Source organism: Empidonax traillii, unplaced genomic scaffold (genome assembly GCF_003031625.1).
Source record: "Empidonax traillii isolate 1590-97213 ecotype Southwest subspecies unplaced genomic scaffold, ASM303162v1 scaffold1660:size130973, whole genome shotgun sequence".
Lineage (NCBI taxonomy): Eukaryota > Metazoa > Chordata > Aves > Passeriformes > Tyrannidae > Empidonax > Empidonax traillii.
In genome coordinates, this window is record NW_020956853.1 from 79,875 (window position 1) to 85,904 (window position 6,030).

The following is a 6,030-nucleotide window of genomic DNA, read 5'->3' on the forward strand; positions in this document are numbered from 1 at the left end:
AAAAAAAAAAAAAAGGTGGAGAAAAGAGACACAGAGGCAGAGAGACAGAGAGAAAGAAGGTGTTTCTAAATTCAAGGTCCTGTTTCTGGAAATTTCAAGCTCTGCCTATAAAGTTCCTACAAATCTTTGTTATTCTGCATGGGATCCTATGGGAAAGTGCACAGTGTCCTTTGTACTTTCAAAGGTCCTACAGGTAAAGACGCTTTTATATATATATATATATAATCTCGGAAACGAAGAGAACTTTATCAGGAGACACATTTGCTGGTGCGTGGTTGGCTGGTTGGAAGGGTGGGCTTTGCTTTTTCTCTTCTCTTTGGCCTCAAATTAAGGCAGAAAGTATAAATTCATCCCCTTTCCCCTCAGCCTCTGCACCACCCCGCCACCCCTCCCCATTTCACAGTGTACGTCTTCTTCTAAAACCTCGACCCACAAAAGGCAAGAGGCAAATAACAGCCAGATATTACAGCAGGAGCTGGACAACGGTGTTGCTGGAAGTTGTTTAGGCAGATACGAGGTTTTTCTTAGCACAGCCAGCGCTGCACTGAGGAGGAGGAGAAAAAGAGCACATCTTTGGGTGGGTTGAGCTGAAGTAACAGAGTAAAAAAATGCTGAAAAAGGAGAAAGGATGTGTGCTGTTTTGCATGTGCATGTGCGGAGATACCCAGGCAGGCACCCTTATCCACCTATAGATCCGAATGACCCTCTTAGAAAAATGCCAAGCTCATAAAGGGACAGTTTGCCATTACTTTTGTTAAAGTCTTTGAGTCATGAAGGCTGGCACAGGGCAGAGTGAATGTGCTTCGTGACGGCTAATGCTTTTCAATTTCGAGGCACCCTGAATTAAATATGCTCTGAGTGCTGGGGGAGGGGAGAGGAGTGAAAAAAAAATAAAAAAAAAAAAAAGAAAGAAGCTAAAATAGACTTGACGTCCACTGGCTCTTTGCAAACAGATTCGTATAGACAGCAAATTCTGACTTTCAAACCCCACTATTATTACATTTCTCTTGCATTTGCAAAACACGACAAACGGACAAGCGATCATTTAGAAAATCAAACTGAACAAAGGTTCTTGTCAATTTTTGGGGGGTTTGTTTTGCAACCCCACCCCCACAGCTGCCTTCAGTCTAATTCATCAATTCCAAACAGTGACACTTGCACTGGTTTATATCTCAAATGTGCAACAAACCCTGAGTCCAAGAGGCGACACACGTATTCAGAGCTAACCATTACAACCTGTACTTTCAAAACTAGCAAAATCAAAGGTGAAAAACAGCCGTTTTCCAGCAGTTTGGCGAGTGTTTTTCCAATCTCTTTCAAGGAAAACCCCGTGTTTTTTTTTCAGCGATAAGCTGGGCAGGGGCACTGCAGCCTCAGCCCGGCAGCTGCGATGGCAAAGGAATATTTCATATTTTTTTTTTTTTTTTTTAAAGGATACCATTACATCTGGCCCTGCCCATGCCTGAGGAAGCCCCCACCCAGCCCTCTGCACCGTTCCAGCTCGGGCGATGCGGGCGATGGCCCCGCGGGATCGGGGAGCGCCGGAGCGCGATGAGCGGGACAGCGGCGCCCTCTGATGGGGACTCCCTTCCCGCAGCAGCTGCTCCCGAAATCCGCTGCACCTCCGCCCCTTACATCGTGAAATGGTTTGAGTTAGAAGGGACCTTAAAAATCACCTGGTTCCAACCTCCCTGCCATGGGCAGGGGCACCCTCTGCTCTCTCAGGATGATCCAAACCCCGTCCAACCTGAACACTTCAAGGGACGGGGTAGCCACAGCTTCTCTGGGCAACCTGTGCCAGGGTCTCACCATCCTCACAGGGGAGAATTTCTCCCTAATATCACATCTAACCCTGCCCTCTGGCAGTGGGAAGCCATTCCTCCTTGTCCTGTCGTCCCATGCCCTTGTCCAAAGTCCCTCTCCAACAGTCTTGGAGCCCCTTTAGGCACCAGAAGGGGCTGTAGGTTCTCCTTGAAACCTTCTCTTCTGTAGGATGAACAACCCCAATTCTCTCAGCCTGTCCCCAGAGCAGTCTCTATCCCTCTGAGCATCTTTGTGGCCTCCTCTGGACTGATCCAAGAGGTCCACATCCATAACTGGGATTCACAATCACCTAAACATTTCCTCTGCTGAAAATGATGTTGTTATGAGCATTTGCCCCATAAGGATAAAGTTACAGGTTCTTACTTACACTGATTTTTAATTAACAGGGCACTCAGTGTTTGAACCTTTACCTTATAATTAGAATGAATCTTTTATACTCCACTGCTAAATACAGTCAGTATTACTCACATACAGACTAGGTCAAGTATCCCAATCATCCCGATGAGATAACTGTTAATAGCTCTGGGAGGGAGAGGACCTGCAATAATATGATGGCCACTTTTTTGAGAAGTCGAAAAAAAATAAATTTGCTCATAGTGAACAAGTTATGCTGCCCTCATTTCATGTCCTGTTTCCAAGATTATTGGTTGTGCTTGTGTTTTTTTGTTTTGTTTTGTTTTGTTTTGTTTTTTTTTTAAACTTTTCCTGTCCTGAGTCAAGGTCCCGTTTCAGAAATGGTCTTTCAGTCCTGCTCTGCCTTTGGAATCCAAACGTGGATCTCTGTAAATAAGAATCTATTTCCCTCAGTATCCAGCTCTCAGCAAATCCGTATTGTTGGCTGGAATTTAAAACAAATCCGTTTATCCCAGCGCCCTCTGCTGCTCGCTGCTCTCATGTAAAGGCAGGTTTCCGAGTTTTGAGTTTTAGCAAAAGCCTGCAAACTCTCTCTTTTTTCTTTTTTTTTTTTTTTTTCCCTTGACATGGCATTCTATGAACAATATCAAAAAAAGAGTTAAGTGATACAGCATTATATTGCAGACTTTATGCATGATCTACCAAGGGATGATTTATCCTTTCTAACAAAAAGGGGAGTCTGGGGAGATCCAGGAGCTGCTGGCAGAGCTGTAGCGTGTCCTTCCTCTCCACATCCTCCTTTTGAAAGTCAATTAATCCTTTCTAAACCCTCTTCCTCCTAGAAGCCAAACAAAACACACAGAAAACTTACTAAACTCGTTTCCTTAAAACTTTGAAAGTAATCATATAAGGTTATCTTTCAGTTTCCTCAGCTGGGATATGGACACTTACACTGGAAACATTGTTCACCTGTATAAAGCATACACTTTTTATTTCTTTATTGTTCCCATGCCAAAAGAACCCCTCTTCCCCTGTACTTAGAGACACACAGCCAAGAACAAACTGCAGCCAGTAAAGGGAAGTCTTAGTTTTCTAGAATATTTAAAATTACAAAAAGTTAGGAGATTCAATTTTTATAACTTTTACTTAATTCAGCTACATTTATGTGGATAAAAACAATGTGCATGTGATTTAGACAAGAAAACAATATTCAAATTATATTTATATAATGAAATACACTCTTTCCATTTTAAGACATACTCATTAGAGTGAATTATCTATTTAAATTTCATGACAAGAAAGAGTTAATAAGTTTTAAGGGAAGAGAAAAAGAACTAAGACTTGGACTATTATCTGTTTTGAGAATATATATTTTTTCCTCCAATATCACCCCCCTCTTCCTTTCTCTTTAATTCCTCCAGTCTCTCAACTTGCTTTCCAGCAGTAGGTGCTCAGATAATATGACTGCAGGCAGTGCTTTAGGGAGTTAAAACATTCTGGGTACATGAAAGGAGATACAGCAAAGTCAGCAAACTACATCTATGGGGGAAAACACATTTCAGGCTCCTGAAATTGCTCATAATGTATCTGGAGTCACAACGTTCCTCGGTAAGAGACAAGTCAAACGAGCATATGACGTGACACGGGAAGTCCCTGAAATCGGGTTCATTATAACCCCAAATCCAGAAAGGGGAAGGAAAAGGGGAAAGGAAGGGGAAGGAAAAGGGGAAGGGAAGGGGAAGGGGAAGGGTTTCCTCTTCCTCTTTCCCTTTCCCTTCCCCTTCCCTTCCCCCTTCCCTTTCCCTTCCTTTTCCCCTTCCCTTCCCTTTCCCTTTCCCCTTTCCCTTCCCCTTCCCTTTCCCTTTCCCTTTCCCTTTCCCTTTCCCTTTCCCTTTCCCTTTCCCTTTCCCCTTCCCCTTCCCTTTCCCTTTCCCTTTCCCTTTCCCTTTCCCTTTCCCTTTCCCTTTCCCTTTCCCTTTCCCTTTCCCTCCCTATAAAGAAATCAGTGACAAGGAACATTTCTGGCTCCTCAGTTTTCCTATTCCTCCACAGTTCACAGGATCCTGGTATGGTTTGGGGCCACAGCAGCAATTTTGGACAGCTTCCAGGCACAGTTTGGGGGTCAGCAAAGGCCAGACACTATTCCCAGGAATCAGAATTATATGACCACCTTGGTTTAGAGTCCCTGCAGTTCCTTTAAATTTAGTAATATGGATATGAGCTATTCTGTGCTAGTTAACTCATGGCACATAATTCAGATATAGTCTAAAAAACTAGATGCAAACTTGTTTGAATTAGGCTAACTGCATCCTCACTGCTCTCCATGCAATATTCATTCTAGCGATAGAACATGATATTAATATTAATATAAACATGCAATTTAGAGTTGTAATCCTAAGGTAATTGTATATCATTGCTTTCATTATTATAAATGTAGAAGAACAATAAAAATCAATGTTTCCTGCCTAAAAGGCATAGGAATGAGCAAGTGTAAATGAATAATTTTTAGCAGTTCTGAAATTAAACATTTTGTTCTCCAGTATTAGAAGTAGAAAGCTAAAAATTCAAATTTTAGCCTTTCTCCCACCCCTAGTTTTCAAATGAACATCCAACACTTGGATTTGGCTACGAGAAGAGAACTTATAGTGCAAAAATTTACAAGAAACTGCATTTTGATAATCAGATTTTTAAATTTTTTTCCAAATAACTTCCTAATATGGATGACAGTGCTTCTTAAAAAATGCCTCATAGAATTACTGCTCCATTTTGACAACACTGGTCTTCGTTGTTGAAGTTTATCATGGTAATTTTTTCTTCAACTGGTTAATTACAAGTTTCAGCCCACAGGTTTTTTTCAGGGGCCTTAAACTGGATTTTCTCCCATGTTGGAATCATGAGAGCAGTTTCAGAATTCCCTGAATGACCAACTTTTTTTTAAGTCCTTTTTTCTAAAAAAATGATCTCTGATAACTAGAATTGTTTCTAAGTGAATGATGAATCTGTAAAACCTCAGTGAAAACATAAACCAGAAATATCCTTTAAAACATATGGGACATAAATGAAGGGACACTAATCAGTGTAGTGGAGAGGGTGACTGGAATTCAGGAGAATGGTTCCCTCTCAGCCCTGCTTATATTTCTCCCATGTGCATGACCTTGGTCTACAACTGTTTCTGAAGCTCCATTTTGACTTATCTTGTTCCTTGTTAGTCATCAGTCACAGAACCATAGAATCAAAGAATCACAGAATGGTTTAGGTTGGAAGGCACCTTAAATTCCATCTCATTCCAACCCTCCTGCCATGGGTAGGGACACCTTCCACTAGACCAGGCTACTCAAAGCCCTTTTCACCCTGGCTTCGTCACACAATTAATTAAAAGGAACCTGATCACATCTTAGAGGTATCAACACCAGGAAGACGCTTAGCTGCCAAAAATACAAAAGATCAGTGTTGCAGCAGCAAGAACAACATTCAGCAAAGTTCCCCATTGTGTCAAAATCCCTTATGCTGTGCAGGATCTCTTGTGCAAATGAAGGGTGTTGCTGCTTGGTCAGCTTCTCTCATTCCCCAGAGGTTTCCATTTGTGCATCCTCTGAATATGGAATTATGTAAAGAACAGCAGCCAAACTGCCGCAGCCCGGGGGCGGAGAGGGATATGAGCGACACAAGGGTTCGATGAATTCTTGATGATTTATTAATCCCAGGGGAAAAAAGATGGGGGCTCCCCGGACGTGCAGCACCCTTTGGGAACAGAATGTCGCTCCCGCCCGAGGGGATAACAAGGGTTTATATAGGTTTGGGGAAGAAGGGGCTAGAAAAAGGGGAGGAGTTACCTAAGTGACAAGGGGTACA